The 17476-nt window shown below is 43.0% G+C and overlaps 1 protein-coding gene across 1 annotated transcript in view; it reads right to left on the bottom strand.

The window, feature by feature from the left end:
* Positions 1 to 12522: 12522 nt before the first annotated feature.
* Positions 12523 to 17476, bottom strand: part of FGFBP2 (fibroblast growth factor binding protein 2) — a 46951-nt gene continuing 41997 nt past the window's right edge. Inside the window, exon 2 of the mRNA XM_068267672.1 lies at positions 12523 to 13536. The gene's annotated coding sequence lies outside the window, so the exon portion shown is untranslated. The remainder of the gene's footprint in view (positions 13537 to 17476) is intronic.

Below are 17476 nucleotides of genomic sequence, written 5' to 3'. Positions count from 1 at the left end.
CTTACTGAACAGGCAGAGCCGAGTTTCGAACCCTGGTCTCCTGTTTCAGAGGCAGAGCCACAGTATGGTGGTACAACCATAGTGTGGTGTTACAAAGAGCACTGAATGGTTCTACTCTCCCCTTTCTCCCCAGGTCTCCACTCACACTATGCAAACCCCACATCCCCCTGACCAAAAGCCAGGGCCAGTGAGGCTTAGAGGTGTCTGCGGCACTTAATCGCCATCACATCCTTTCATATTGTGTTGCCTACACCCTGTCCATGTCCACAATGGCCTCCAAGACACTACTTGTAGTGACAGATTGAAAATGGCTTCTGGGACAGGTTTTGCAAAGTGGGAGCAGCTTTGATATCTAAGGGCATCGTCCTGCCCTTAGACATCACTCCTGTGTTGTACAGCGTGGTGTTGTGCAGCCTCTGATTGGTTGTTCTGAGCCCACTTTGATGCCCAGTGACAAGATTTTACTAATGGGGGTAACTATACCATTGCTAGGGCACTTCCACATTGCCTTGCAATGGTCAATATCAGCACATTGCAAAGCGGCGTAGTGGTTAGCACTCTCGCCTTGCAGTGCTGGGTCTCCGGTTGGAATCCCAGCCAGGTCAACATCTGCAAGGAGTTTGTATGTTCTCCCCGTGTCTGCGTGGGTTTCCTCTGGGCACTCTGGTTTCCTCCCACATCCCAAAAACATACAGATAAGTTAATTGGCTTCCCCCTAAATTGGCCCAAGACTAAAAAATATACATGCACTACACAATACATACATAGACATACAACTATGGTAGGGAATAGATTGTGAGCTCCTTTGAGGGACAGTTAGTGACAAGACCATATATACTCTGTACAGCAATGGGGTAGATGTCGGCGCTATATAAATACTAAATAATAATAATAATATTCCTATGGGGCTTCCACGCTGCTTGCGGTGTGATGAAGCAGGTTCCGACATAGTAGCACACAGCATGCTGTGCATTAACTGGTTAACGCCTACGTTTACATTGGCAGTTAGGCATACTTTCACTGTACTCTATGCCTCACTGTGTATGGTTGCACTTCAGCAGTACTGCTCGGTGCAAATGTTCAGCTATGTTATGTGGTGATTTTATCACATTTTATCACGCAATGTGCTCAGTGTGAAAGGGTCCATCAGTACATGCTGTGCTGCCAATACATGCTCCTGCCATGCAGCCGTCAAACTATAGTAAATAGGTATTTTCCCTGACTAGGGGGCTGGCAACTGAAAAGAACAAGAGAAAGTGCATTACATAATAACAGTAAATTGTAGCCTCTGTAAATTATTAGTTGCAGCATCTATTCCAGACTCACTGGAAGACCATAGATACATGAAATCTATGGGGAATATATGTAAAGGTGCAGAAGAACTCTTGGGCAGAGAAGAGCCATCATGTCAGTATATTCTTTTTGTTTTATTATTAATGACTTTAGTGCTCACCAGAGGGCAGTCTAGTGCTACACAACACTTGCAGGTGATGAATTTTGCAGCATTTATATTTTTTTACCTTACTACTTCATCTCCAATCGTATTTGGCATGTACAGGGCCGGATTTCTGGAAAGGCCCCAAAGGTCCTGGCTTTGGGTGGTTGCAACCTGAGGGGGCACCTGTGCATGACAGAGAGGTTGCTACATATGAAAGAGGAGGATGAAAATGGGGACACATTACAAAGGGAAACTGATGGCCAACGGAGGTGTTTATGAAAGAGAGGGGCTATAGTACATGAATGAAGAGGAAGCTGCACATGGAATGGGAGGGGCGCTGGTGCACACGAAAGGGGAACCACAACATACTTGGCCTAGGGGCACAAAAAGTATAAATCTGGCATTGGTCATGTAAAACCATAATAATTCAGAAAATAGTACCTTTTTGTTTTTACTCCAGAAATGAGGGGTTTCCAGTGCACCACAACTGTCTCTCAGGCAGTGGTGCTCGTCACAACCTGGTGATCACGAGTCGTTTTTGCCAATCACGAGGTCGTAATCGGCATTAGTGATTGGCTCTCGATCACTAATGCCGATCATGAAGGCACTCATGATTGCACTCGTTACCCAACTCGTGATCACGAGTTACCGTACTCGAAGTCACTAGTCGGTATTCATGATTAAAAACCCCCTGCTGACTTTAGCGGCTAATAGCAAAGCCCCCTTACATGCTAGAAACACCAAATTTGCCAGATATGTTTAAGAAGAACAGTGGGAACAAGAGGAAAACATTTTTTTCAAAAAGACCTTATAGTTTTTGAGAAAATCGATTTTAAATTTTCAAAGGAAAAAGTATACATTTTAATGCGGCAAATACATTAAAGAGACTCTGTAACAAAATTTTCAGCCTTTTCTCTACTATCCTACTATCCTATCTATTCTAAAGTGCTCTGGCTTACTGCAGCCTTTTTTAGTTGCTCCATTGCTGTAATAAATCAAATTTACTCTCCTTTGTCAGGCTTGTGGGCCCAAAGAGGAAGTGGCTGTATTGTTTACATACAGGAGGAGATTATACTGATAGCCCTGCTCTGAGTCTCTTTGAGTCTTTCACACACTGAAAACTGTGAAAAGCAGAGCTCACACATTCCCTGCTCTCAGTATCATCTACTGATAAAAGCTCATAATTGTGAGAAACATAGCTCATAGACTATTGCAGAATGCAGAGACGGACCTGCTATCAGTAATCACTACTAAAGATTGCAGCATTCTTTACAAGGTAAAACTTCTTCTAAAGTATGAAATAAACTTTAAAGGCTGAATTTATTGTTCAACAATATAACCTTTCATGGAAACTGTAATGCAGTTTACAGGAACATGCAATATTATGATGAATTTCCTGTTTGGCAGCCATATATACGAAACTGTTTTTCTTGGGCCAGGATCCTGGTGGGGAGCAGCGAAAACGTGACAGAGGGGGACAGGAGATGAAAACCTACAGGCTGGTTTGTTTATTTATATGAAGTTTTTTAGGTTACAGATTCTCTTTAACTGTCATTTACCGCAATTATTTTTTTCCTTTGAAACTTTAAAATCGATTTTCTCAAAAACTACGAGGTATTTTTGTAAAAAAAAAAAAAATGTTTTCCTCTTGTTCCTACTTTTCTTCTTAACATATCTGGCAAATTTGGTGTTTCTAGCATGTAAGTGGGCTTTGCAATTAACCATTAAAGTCAAATCATGATCACGGCCGTGATCACGGATATAACTTTTAATCACGATTAAAAGCCGAGTTGAATTCGGAATTGGGCATCAAGTCCGGATCACGATCACGACGTATCTGGATTTTGATACTGCCGTGATCGGATTTACTTGAATTCGTGATTGGGGGTATCCGAGCACCACTACTCTCAGGCTTCTTCATAAATGAACCTCTCGGTTTCTGGACTTGATGCCTATGTAAACCTGCTTCATTCTTCATCAAAACAAAGCAAGGGTCATTACATACATTAAAGTTACTACACTTATCAGTGTTCAGATATTTGTTAACGAGTAATTTGTCTATCATGTCATCCCTGAAAATGACTAACCAATCGTTTTATGTTTCCTGGGGTAAAAGTTCTAACCCTTCCGGCGTCAGTGCTTCCAGTGGCTGCTCAGATGATTATGTGACTTTCTTCCTCAGAGCTTCAGTAGTCAGGAAGCCTTCCCTACAGCAGAGACACAGGGGGAGATTTATCAATGCATTACCAACAGTTTTTTCTTCTTAATCTGTTCTAATCAGCAGGGAGAACAGTTCTGCATGATAATAAGAAACATCTCAAATTCTACCTAATAGCGGAAGTTTAGCGTGGATTTCTAGAGCTGCACTACAGTTAAGAAAAGTGCAAATCCATTCCTAAACTGGTGCAGATTAAGAAGTGCTTTATAGCAGTTCTACAGATGTACTGTAGAACTGCAGGCTGGACATGATTTCAGAGTGCAGGCAGGGACGGATCTAGACCAAGTTGCGCCTGGGGCAAGGTCAGGTTTTGGCGCCTAAAGGTCAGGTTTTGGCGCCTAAACTGCCATTCCCCATCCAGTTTTGGCGCCTAAAGGTCAGGTTTTGGCACCTAAACTGCCATTCCCCATCCAGTTTTGGCGCCTAATGGTCAGGTTTTGGTGCCTAAAGATCAGGTTTTGGCGCCTAAACTGCCATTCCCCATCCAAATTTTGCCGCCTTTTTAAGAATTCAACAAACTGTGCCTGGGGCAAGAGACGCGTCTGCCCCCCCCCCCCTAGATCCGTCCCTGAGTGCAGGTTAGACATGATTTGTGTGGTGCTCCCCCCCCCCCCCCGAATTCCTCCTCAGAGCCTGCTGCTATCAATACAGCAGATGTATTGGTTACCTCAGCAACAGCAATTCCCCTCACAATTTCCCCTGATGAGTCACGCCCTGTGACAAAATGCGTAGGGCGGAGCTTGGACGTACGCACGCATACTTGGTAAGGAGCGAGGATAACAGCTACACCCGGCCAGTGGACGCGCTGATGTTCTGGTGCAGTATACCACTGTGACATGCTCTTTCACAAGTGATTACATTGTAAGCAGATTTGTTAGCAACGAGATTACGCTATGTTTTACTCTTACATTGGCTTTAGGAAGTTTATTATAAAGGCAATGGCTGCCAGAGGTTGTGTTTGTATACAAGTATACTGAGGGTAAGCGGCCACTCTATAGGGAGCGGTGGAGGCTATCCTGGCTGTGGGCTTATTCACTATTTCTGAAATTGTGTGAAGTGGCACTAAGGGTGAACCTAGTACATACGTTACACCGTATGTTTTGCTTTTCTCCTTTTTTTCCCCACATGTGACATTATTGGATGTTTATGAGGAGTACAAGCGCAGCAGTTTTGGACATATAAAGTTTGGATTACCTGTACAGAGGACACTGCTTGCAGCTCGGACCACTACTAAGTACCCTTATTACATTGAGCGCAGAGTTACTATTGCATTAATTCCCCTCACACACTGCACTGTCTGAGAGACCTTCCTAGCTCCTCCTATTTTACAACAGTTTTAGAAGGAATCTGCACTATCTAATGATTTCTTAAGATGCCTGAGACAGTTCTGCATGGGTTTCTAAAAACCTACCAATACTTTGTCTCAAACACTCTTGATAAATGTTCCCCACAGTGTGCAAGGGACATTCAAGTTTGGCTTAGCTTGCAGAGAAGACCTAAAACCTCTTTCGGAATTTTATTCACTTCCTACCCTGACAGGAAGTTCTGTATATCTTTGTAACAAAGACATAGAGAAGATTGAAGCAGCAGAACCTCTGTCGTTTTTATACTGCTGTAAACTTCCTTTACTGGTGACCAATTGAAAGTGTATTAACCCTTTCTAATTCTGTGATGGACTATATTCAACATTGGCATTTTCCTGCATAGGTCCAATGTTGGCTATACTCAGACATAAGAAAAATGGCTGCCGCTAGGTGATCCTGTTGTCGTATAAAATTCAGCTCAGTGTCAGCCTATGCAAATCAAAGTAGTCTGACACTTTGATCGCTGCCAGCCCCATCCTTAATTTAAACCTGAGCGGGTATAAAAGTAAGAAATTATACATACCTGGGGCTTCCTCCAAGCTGATCGGTGCCTCGCTGTCTTTCTGCTCCTTGGTCCGGGGGGCATATTGCGCATGCACGGTCTGGCCACACATGTGCCCCAGTCATACTCCTGTAGCCAGCAGCATTCTATGCCTTCGCCATGGGAGTGTGTCAGGTCAGTGCTCCCTGTGGACAATCCAGCTGTCCCAGAAGGATTGCGAGGGACAGAACAGTCTGGAGAGGGCTGGAGGAAGCCCCATGTATGTATAATTTCTTCCTTTTACAACACATCAGGTACACTTTGACTGCGCCACTTGATTTCAATATTCTGTGGGTGCATTTTGGCTAATCACTAAGGTTGCCATTGCCGGATCCAGTCTGGCACGGCATTCAACACTTTAACCACCTCCAGCACCATGCTGCGCCATGTAATTGTGAAATGACACTGGTGCACAAAGGGGGCGGTTCTGCTGCTTTTTTATATTTATTCCGTGCCCATACAGAATAATGATGACCTATGGAACTCTACTTTGCTGTCAGAATAAACTGAGCTGCATTCAGACTGCAGAGAAACCAGTACACAATCAGTGAGATGCTAACAATTTTGACTTGCTTATGAATCAATTCCAAGCCACTTACAATTTACAGCAACTTTGGATGCATGCCAGGATTATTCATATCTAATCGACCATTTCTATGATCTTTTTGAGTAAAGGTAAAGATTTCTCATGGGAAAAGGGGAATCAGCTACTAATTGGGATGAAGTTTAAAGAGAAACCGTGACCAAGGATTGAACGTCATCCCAATCAGTTGCCGATACCCCCTTTCCCATAAGAAATCTTTCCCTGTTCTAAAACGGATCATCAAGGGGCTCTGTATGGCTGATATTGTGTTGAAATCCCTTCCACAGTGTGATTTCAGGACCATGGTGCTGACATCACACTGTGATAGCCTTGTTGCATTGTGGAAAATAACAGCTGTTTCCAACTGCCAAAAAAGCAGGCAGCAGCTGCTTCCACTGACACTGACATCACCTGCCAGCAGTAATAATGTCACCATGTGATAAATGTCAGAAAGTAAGTCAGGGAGAGGAAAGATTTTACAATGGGCAAACTTTGACTAACTCATTTATACATATTTATTGTAAATATTAAGCACTTTTGTTTATTACATTATTTGCACTGGAGTTCCTCTTTAATCCTTGGTTACAGTTCCTCTTTAAATCATTTAAAAAGTCAGCTGCAGACAGTACAACTGCCAGCACTGTATAATAACCATGGCTTACATAACTGAAAGGTGCCATATCCTATACAATAAAACCTAAATATCCCTGCGTCATCCACTTTCCCTGTCTGTCCGTCGGTCCGAAGCTTTTTTGTACTGCGCATGTGCGCAGTACAGACATCCGTTGGCCCTGATGAAGCTTAGTGACGCCAAGCAAAACTAGTAGGTGATTCGCTGCTGCCATCCAGCCCACTGACCTCCTACCTATCCGGCGATGATGTGCTGGGAAATCCGTGGAAGTGCGTGAAGTCCGGCGTCTAGTGCCGAAGTATTCTGGTTACCTGGAGTGGGCCCTGTGCAAGACGGCTGTGCTGGTGAACGGACTCTGGTGGTGAGCTTGTTGCTCATTTGTATTCCTGTATCGTCATATTGCTTTATGTTACCCCTAATTATTGTCTGTAACCTAAACTAGTGTCCAGAGCTGCGTAATATGTTGGCGCTTTATAAATACAATAAAAAATTATAAAATAATAATAATAAGAACAATCAGAGAATGCAGAGTCAACTTGGAAGTATTTGGCCATTCAGAGAATGCAAAAAATTACCGACCCCACCTGCAAAAAAAAAACAAAAAAAAAACACTACTTATACGAAATTGGAAAAAAGAAATCAGAAAATGGAAATCAGAAATCTGCAGAATTGGTAATCAACTTTTCTGGCCATCCTTACTAATAATACTCAAAAAAATGGAAATCAGAAATCTGCGGAATCGGTAATCAACTTTTCTGGCCATCCTTACTAATAATACTCAAAATTTGAGTCAAGACCCACAACAAAGGCAGTACAGGTAGTTTAATTGGTGCCAGATATTTTTTTTAACAACCTCACAAGAGTTGCCTTCCAATGCCTTACCTTGCCTAGGTGGCACTATGGGTTATAGTCACTTAACTGAGGTAAGCAGAATAACACGACACCATTTTCTGTTGGATTTACCTGCCAGATCAATTTTTTTCCAACATGTCCGATCTTCATTTTGATTGATTTTCCGATAGATTTTCCGATCGATTTCCATAGAAGTGAACGGAAATCTATTGGAAAATCGATCAGAAAATCGATCAGAATTAAGATCGGACATGTTGGAAAAAATCAATCTGGCAGGTAAATCGAGCAGAAAATGATATCATGTGTACCTAGCATTACATGTAATAGGAGAATTCCTCTTGTATCATTTGTAGCGGTAACAAGGCTGTATATTACACCTCAACACAGGTTTTTCTGGATAAATACCATACACAGTCAAGATATTGTCCACCATTATTAAGAATGATCAGAAGTTGCTCCTCCATGTTGCGCCATCCATGGATTGGAATTGTTTTAACAGCACATCCCACAGATCAGGGGCGTAGCAATAGGGGTTGCAGAGGTAGCCACCGCATTGGGGCCCTTGGACCAGAGGGGCCCCGAAGGGCCTTCCCTCACCTACAGTATTAGCTCTCTATTGGTCCTGTGCTCATAATAATCACTACTATAGATACTTTGAATAGTGGTTATTATTAACAAACTGTTCCCCATCCCCTTCTTGCACCTCAGACACTGTAGTTGCCATTGGCAGGTTACCAATTGTTATGTATAGAGTGCTTGGGGGGGCCCCATTGTAAAACTTGCATCGGGGCCCACAACTCCTTAGCTACGCCACTGCCACAGATGTTTGATCAGATTGAGATTTGTTGAACTTGGTAGTCAAAGAAATTATTATTAGTAAGACCAGGCCAGTAGGCCACCTTCTTCCAATGCACTATGGACCAGACCAACTAGAATGTTATTATGGCCCATTTGTCAGTGTTTTTATCCTACTGTATATGGTGTCAGCATGGACATTCTGCTTTTCTGCAGCAAGCTGCAATTCATTTGTGTATATAGTCACTCTTGTATCACAACCATTATTAGAATATAATGTTTTTGCATAGTAGTAGCAGTACAGTACCCTGTTAACCATCAGTAAAAGCAAGACACTTTGAATCAGCATGATACCATTTACTGGCTAACTTAAAAAAATAAGAGTAAGCTTTCGGCTATTCCGCCTACATCAGTAGAGGGCTATTCCACCTTATGATGAAATTGGAATAGCAAAAAGCTTACTTTTTTTTAAAGTTAGGCAATAAATAATATGACACAGCAGCAGAGGAATTTGTGCATCAAACACTAAGTTAAAACCTGATATCTCTGGCTTTGCCAATGTGGCCTAATTGGCTTAATCATGAGGCATTGCTCATGTAAATTTGCATTTGCTTTCGCATGCCATAATATGCGGGTCTAAAACTAATTTACCGCAAAAATGGTTGCCATGCAGGGATTAGTTGGAGCAACATTTAGCACTATCCAGGGGAACCACGTGGAGGCCCCCTCCTGTCTGCGCCTGTCCTCCCCCCCCTTGGAGTGTGATGGGTGGGAGCCACCCCTGAGCCCCACAAGCTTGGGGTGGCCGATGCTTCACTCCCTTCTCATGCGTTGCTCCCAAGTCGTGCTCATATGGCAGAACGTAATGGTTGTTGCAAGGTAGGTGTCTGTGTTTTGGAAGGTGCTGGCGCAGGCCACGCTTGTAGGGGTCACCTGCACTTCCTAGCCTCCCCCTCCGGGGTGCTGTTACACGGTTTGCGAGCAGTGAGAGGGCTTGCAGCTCTGCGGCTCCCCGGTTGATGGGGGCATGGGGGGCCTCCCCGTGGTGCCCCTGGATAGTGCTAATTTGCATGAGCAATGCCTCGTGATTAAGCCAATTACGCCAAATTTGCAAAGCCAGATATAACTTGGTGTTTGATCGTGATGCACACATTCCTCTGCTGCTGTGGAATATATAATATCCTGATTTAAAACTTTTTTTTTTCAGCGATTTGTACTACAATAGCTCTTTTGTGGGATAAAACCAAATGGGCTAGCCTTTAATCCTCTCACACATCAATGGTGAATAAGTTGCCCAGTGAAGAGGTTATTATGCATCATGGACCAGGACAAACATACATTAACCAGTAGGGAAAATCCTTACTGGGAAAAGCTGGGAGCCCAGACAGCAGTTTACCTGCCCCCAGCATCACTAGAAGGATATAGAGGTGAGAGAAAGAGCAGGGTTGTCATCAAATCCAAAGTGTGTTTTAGCTTCAGGAACTGATGTTCTTGGATGTTCCCCATCTGGTTTCTATCTGGAAAGGTTATATTAAAGCAGACCTGAAGTCAGAAAATCCTCTCTGCTCTAAAAGATACGCAACATCATTATAACCTTTAAAGAGACTCTGTAACAACATTTTCAGCCTTATTTCTTCTATCCTATAAATTCCTATACCTGCTCTAATGTAGTCTGGATTACTGCAGCCTTTTCTAGTTGCACTGTCGCTGTAATATATCTAATCTTCTTTTCTTTGTCAAGCTTTGTCGACCCAGGGAGGAATGGGCAGCCTCTGTTGTAATGAATAGTTATGCATGCCCCCTGCAGGCTCTGTGTGCTTTTGCTTACACCTCACTCTCTTATCTCAGACTAGACTGATGCAGTTTGTGAGGCTGAGGCAGGAGGGAACTGCCTGTCACATGCTAAGAAACTGTGCGAATCCCAGACTGGAGTGCAGATAATTCACTATGTAATAAAAACTTGTAGTATACTGTAACAGTACTTATACACATATTAGTGTATGTGTGTGTGTATTAATTGTGTATGTATGTATATATATATATATATATATATATATATATATATATATATATATATATATATATATATATATACAGACATCACTTCCTGGCTAGCGGCCATGTATTTTGTTTGTAAACACTGCCTAAAACTGGCGATCAAAAGCCAGGATCGCGGCGGAGAGAGGCGGAAACAGCAAAGAGGGATCCAGGAGATCACAGTGACTCGATTGGTATGTTTTTTTATTGTACAAATCGGACAGTACAAATTCTCTTTAAACAAAAAACATTTCTTTGTTACAGCTGATACAAATCCTGCACTAAATCGGCACTGTATCTACTTCTTGATTAATGGAAGCAGACATATTGTTAACATCCAATGCTTTCAAATGAGCTTATCTGCCATCTCGGCCTTGGCAGTCATGTGACATGGGAGAGATCAAATTACAACTTGTGATTAAACACAAATGAGGGGGAATTAGACAGGCTAAATGCTCTAAATCAGGGGTCTCAAACTCAATTTACCTGGGGGCCGCAGGAGGTAAAGTCAGGATGAGGCTGGGCCGCATAAGGGATTTCACGTGTCCCCGCCGCAAAACGAGGGCTGCAAAGCCCCCAAATCGCCCGGGGGCAATCAGCCGGCATTTCCTGGAAGGGGCAGAGCTTTCAGCTTCAGCTCTGCCCCTCCTGATGTCAGTCGCGGCGGATCGCCGCCTCTGCCCGCCCCTCTCACTCTTCCTTCACAGAGAGGGGCGAGGAGAGGCGGCGATCCGTGCAGCGATTGATGTCAGGAGGGGCAGAGCTACAGCTGGAAGCTCTGCCCCTCAGCGCAGTCGTGAATGTTTGCTCGGGGGATTTGGGGGCTCTGCAGCCCTCTTTTAGCGGCGGATTACTTGGGAGCACCGAAGCGAACTATAAGGTAAAATCGACAAAAATAGTTCGCTTCCGTGTCTCTTTTGCTTTTGCTGGCGCGGGCCACAAAATATTGTATCGAGGGCCGCAAATGGCCCACGGGCCGCGAGTTTGAGACCCCTGCTCTAAATACATAAAGGGTGCACTTCTCTAGGTTTTCCTTCTGTCCTGTGCAAGAGTTCAGGTCCACTTTAAGAGATAAATGTTTTCTTCCTATGAAGGATTTGTTTATAAGGAGACAGTAGCATTGACTAATGTTTTTCCCATCTTTGTTAAGCAATACATTAACAAGCTGATGCATCGTTGCATTCCAGGGTTTACTGGAGGTGTGTTTAGCTATCAGGGACAACAAAGAGATGATTGCATATTCAGCAGTGATGCATTGTGGGACACCTCAGTGCTCACACCAACCTGAATAATCGCAAATTCCTTCTATTTTAAGAAGGTAAAGTTCTGTTTCAGCCCCAGTCTGTAAGGAATGTCAGTCATTTTTCTTGTAACTTGCAGATAGATCAATTAGTATTCACTAATCTTTCTAAAGGTGGCCACACACGATACAACAAAATGATCAGATTTCATGGAAATTCAACTAATATCGGATCACCCGAAAAAGTCGAAAGCTTTTTATTTTCATTCGACTAAAAAATCAGATCGGATTTCCCATTTATTTCGATTTTTATCAATCTGGAATGCTGGAAATTTGTTTTCAATTTTTCTAAAGATTGTATGGTGTGTGTTATATTGTTAAAGGGACACTTAAGTAAAAAAAAAAAATGAGTTTTACTCACCTGGGGCTTCCAATAGCCCGCTGCAGCTGTCCGGTGCCCTCGCCGTCTCCCTCCGATCCTCCTGGCCCCGCCGGCAGCCACTTCCTGTTTCGGTGACAGGAGCTGACAGGCTGGGGACACAAGTCATTCTTCGCGTTCCTGGCCACAATAGCGCCATCTATGCTGCTATAGCATATATCATATACCATATAGCAGCATAGAGGGTGCTAATGTGTCTGGGAATGCGAAGTATCACTCACGTCCCCAGCCTGTCAGCTCCTGTCACAGAAACAGGAAGTGGCTGCCGGCGGGGCCAGGAGGATCGGAGGGAGACGGCGAGGGCATCGGACAGCTGCAGGGGGCTATTGGAAGCCCTAGGTGAGTAAAACTCATTTTTTTTGTTTGACTTAAGTGTCCCTTTAATTCATAAATATACACACCCTAGCAATTTTCTCAGAGTTTCCAATCATTTTTATCATAATTGGGGAAAAATTGAACATAGGTGTGTGGTATATTGGTCATATTTTTGAAATGTTACAATCAGTCAGAAAAATTGATTGCATTTCTTAAATTGAACAGATATTTAAAAAATTGTATGGTGTGTGACCACCTTAACAGATATTTTCATTATTTACTTCACACAATCCTTAGCTTTAGGATTAAATCCGTTAAGTACCCTTGAATCAAGAAAAAAAGTTGACTCTAGGGCGGCATGGTGGCATTGTGGCTAGTGCTCTCGCCTTGCAGCGCTGGGTCTCTGGTTCGAATCCCAGCCAGGTCAACATCTGCAAGGAGTTTGTATGTTCTCCCCGTGTCTGTGTGGGTTTCCTCCCAAATCCCAAAAACATACAGATAAGTTAATTGGTTTCCCCCAAAAGTGGCCCTAGACTATGATACATACACTACACAGTACATACATAGACATATGACTATGGTAGGGACTAGATTGCGAGCCCCTCTGAGGGACAGTTACTGACAAGACAATATACTCCTCATACTGCTTACTATCTTTGGGGTCCCATCTGTCCCCAGTCCTCTTCGTATTTGACTGGCACCCTCCATCCAACAGCCTACCAGAATATTTAACTGATTCCAGACACAACTTAAAGAGACTAGCCTATGGAGAATTTACAAGTACATTGTAAACATAGTTATTTATTAATATGATGTAAAAATAAAAGTAAAAAAAAGACAGAACTGAGAGTACATTAAAATATGTCATACATATTATATATACAATGCATGTTTGTTCTTGGCAAACGTTAGACTCCACATAATACAGTCCATGCTCCATGCGTCCCGTGCATTCCGCACATGTGGCTCAAAAGAAGCCATTTTGTAAAGGGCGAGCTCAGTGGATTTCTATATAACATCTATGTACAAGGACAGTCCATTGGAAAATCTCTGTGTGGAACTCCTCCATCTTCTGCTTGGAATCTGCAAAAGTCAAAAAGTAAAATTGTTTTAAGAAGTTTAAAGATCCTTTTTAATCATTTGGCAATTGGCATTTGTAAACATGTCCATAGACATTACACCAACCCAGTCATTACAGGCTGGCTCTTCTTTTGGAGTTACCACATGAAATAAATGACATTGGTTGAGAGGATCCCTCCTGGCATATCACAGAAGGGAACCCAGCAATGTCAGAGACACCTCTACACGCTTCACACTTCTGGCCAAAATGATCAGGAACATGCCTATTGACTGAGGAAGATCTAAGTATGTGTAGCTGAAGTCTGAAATTGGGATAAGGATTAAAGATAGGGGTACAGATAGTTCAGATGTTTTGGTCTTTATAATCTTTGAAAACATATATATTCACAATAATGTATAGTACTACTTCATTTAAAGGAAACCAGAGACAAGAAAAAAAAAGTTTTATACATACCTGGGGCTTCCTCCAGCCCCATGCGCACGGATCGCTCCAACACTGCCGTCCTCCGCTGCCTGCAGCTCCGGTACTGGGTCCCGTAACTTCCTCCAGTCTCGGCCAGTCTGCGCAAGAGGAAGTGCGCTCTCTACATATCTCGCCGGCAGCCGTCGGAGTTTTGCATCTGCAAAGTTTCATGATACAAATTACAAAGGGATGTTGTGTCTATAACAATATCCCCCATGACCCCCACAATTGCAGAGGGGCCTGGGGGCTGTGAGGGCCAGCTCCTCCTTCCTCTCCTTACCCACATGCAGAGTAGAGCATAGAGCAGTGTAATATTTACCTGATCCAGGGCTGCCAGTCTCCTCCATGCATCACAGCCACACACTGTCTGCTGATCGCCAGAGGATGGCAGTAGAGAGTGCGGGGCTGTGATGCTTGTTTCCACATGAAATACATGACATTGGCTGATGTGATCCATCCTAGCATATGACGTAAGGGAGCCCAGCAATGCAGGGCACCCGCATACATTCTAGTAGCACCCCCGATGACACCAGCCCGTTCCTGACCTTTTTCAACCAAAGAGGTTGATGCAATAAAGCAGATAGTACAGTGAATATTCAGTGACACCACACGGGAGGCGTACTGTGAAGTCCTGCGGTGCCATGTTTTGTTCTCTGCCATGATTAACCAGCTGCCATGATTACTACTTTTTTTTTTTTTAAAGGTCCTGCTGGGGACCAAAATGTGCTGGTGGCGTTGCAACATGCCCTCATATCATGAAACCTTACAGATGTAATACCTAGCACTAACAGTCCACTACATGGGCATCTGTTTGCATGTTTTGCAATGAAAATCTCTTTTTGATGCTCAAATGAAGCAATATTATACATACCTTTGTGTTTATACAGTATATTGATATTCTGGTGTGGGGATCACAAGTGTATTTTTTTTACATTACTCCTCTTGAAATTTCATATACTCTTTGAAATACTATATATATATATATATATATATATATATATATATATATATATATATATATATATATATATATATATATATATATATATATATATATATATATATATATATATATATATATATATATATATATATATAAAATATATATATATATATATATACTGTATATTAGTTTACATAATGCATCAAATATTATTCCTGTGTTTCATTTTCAGTCAAATGAAACCTGAAGCAAGTAAAATTATTTAAAATAAACACACGATGTAGCTGCAAATGAATATTACATACTTACCTCACTGTCAGTCATTTTCTTCTTACAGTGATCCCTTCCAGTTCTGACAAGATTTTGTCAGAACTGAAATATACCAGTTGCTGTCAGTTATATATCGTCGCTGTCAGTTACAACTGAATGTGCAAGGTAATGTCTTTGTTTCCCTATGGCTCAAGTGGGCGATATTACAGTTTAAAGAGGAACTCCAGTGAAAATAATGTAATAAAAAAAGTGCTTCATTTTTGCAATAATTATGTATAAATGATTTAGTCAGTGTTTGCCCATTGTAAAATATTTTAAATCCCTGATTTACATTCTGACATTTATTACATGGTGACATTTTTACTGCTGGCAGGTGATGTAGCCGCTGCTTGCTTTTTTGGCAGTTGGAAACAGCTGTAAACAGCTATTTCTTACAATGCAGCAAGGTTCACAGACAGGAAACTGCCAGGAGTACTTACTCAGAGTTTCTTGTGGGAGGGGTTTCACCACAATATTAGCCATACAGAGCCCCCTGATGGTCTGTTTGCGAAAAGGAAGAGATTTCTCATGTAAAAGGGGTATCAGCTACTGATTGGGACAAAGTTCAATTCTTGGTCGGAGTTTCTCTTTAACAGTGTGCTGACCAGGAAGCTGCTATGGGGTAATGGCCATTTTTTAAATGGAGGACGGAGAATTCCTTTGATCACAGTGGACAAATGGGATGCAGGAGATGCAGGAGAGGAGAAAGAGGTTGAGAAGTAGACTACACAGGAGGTAAGTATGACCTGTGTATGGTGATTTTGATTTTTGATTTTCAGTTTCAACTGAAGTGAGAGGGATGTGGAGGCTGCCATGTTTATTTCCTTTAAAGCAATACCAGTTGCCTGGCAGCCCTGCTGATCCTCTGCCTCTAATACTTAGCAACAGCCCGTGAACAAGCATGCAGCAGATCAAGTGTTTCTGACATTATTGTCAGATCTGACAAGATTAGCTGCATGTTTATTTCTGGTGTGATTCAGACACTGCTGTAGCCTAATAGACCAACAAGGGTGCCAGGCAACTGGTATTAGTTAAAAGGAAATACATATGTCAGCTTCCATATTACTCTCACTTCAGTTCCCCTTTAAAAAATGTATTTCCTGACAATGCAGTGATAGTACTTTATGCACAGCCTATTCAACTATTCACAAGAGACCAGTCACTGAGATGACAGCCTGACCAGGGCCGGCACTTCCATAGAGGCAAAGGGGGCAATTGCCCCAGGACCCAAGATCCTGTAGGGGCCCCCAAGTCTGGAACATAGAGCACGGTGCTGCCTCCTGTGTCCTGCCTGGATTGGACCCCAATGTGTGAACACTCTGGATTTGTAAGGGAAAGGAGGAGGGAGATAATGGAGTCCCCAACAATGCTTTTGAGGACATATGATAAACACCTAATGACTGTGTGTGGCTGGGAGTATGGTGGGATGGGTCCTGGGAGGGGGGCCCCCAAGTTACTTTTGCCCCGGGGCCCCATTGTAGCTAGAACCGGCCCTGAGCCTGACTATTTACGAGACACCAATGTCATCATTGAGACTATAACTTATCCATTCACTAGAGACCAATGACATCACTGACACTGCAGTCTATCTATTCACTAGATGCCAGTGATATCACTGAGATGGCAATCCAACTATTCACAATAGACCAATGACATCACTGAGACTATAACCTAGCCAGCGGCGGCTTCAGGAAATTTTTTAGGGGTGCTATGCAGGTGCTGGATCTTTTCTAGGGGTAGCTGTGAACTTGCGGCGCACTGGCGATAAGATCAGGGGGCGTGGCCAAAACCAGGGGCGTGGTCAAAAAGGGCATGTATATGCACTGGAAAGTGGGCGTGTATAGGTAATAAAGTTGCCCCGGTATAGGTAGTATAGTTCCCCAGTATAAGTAGTATAGCTGCCCCAGTATAGGTAGTATAGCTGCTCCAGTATAGGTAGGATAGCTGCCCCAGCATAGGTAGTATAGCTGCCCCAGCATAGGTAGTATAGCTGCCCCAGCATAGGTAGTATAGTTGCCCCAGCATGGGTAATATAGCTGCCCCAGTATGGGTAGTATAGCTGCCCCAGTATGGGTAGTATAGCTGCCCCAGTATGGGTAGTAGAGCTGCCCCAGCGTGGGCAGTATAGCTGCCCCAGTGTGGGTAGTATAGCTGCCCCAGAGTGGGTAGTATAGCTGCCCCAGAGTGGGTAGTATAGCTGCCCCAGCTTGGGTAGTATAGCTGCCCCA

This window comes from Hyperolius riggenbachi, chromosome 1 (assembly GCF_040937935.1).
Source record: "Hyperolius riggenbachi isolate aHypRig1 chromosome 1, aHypRig1.pri, whole genome shotgun sequence".
In the NCBI taxonomy this organism is placed as follows: domain Eukaryota; kingdom Metazoa; phylum Chordata; class Amphibia; order Anura; family Hyperoliidae; genus Hyperolius; species Hyperolius riggenbachi.
The sequence above is the reverse complement of the archived record's forward strand: the minus strand, read 5'-3'. Positions and strand labels throughout refer to the sequence as shown.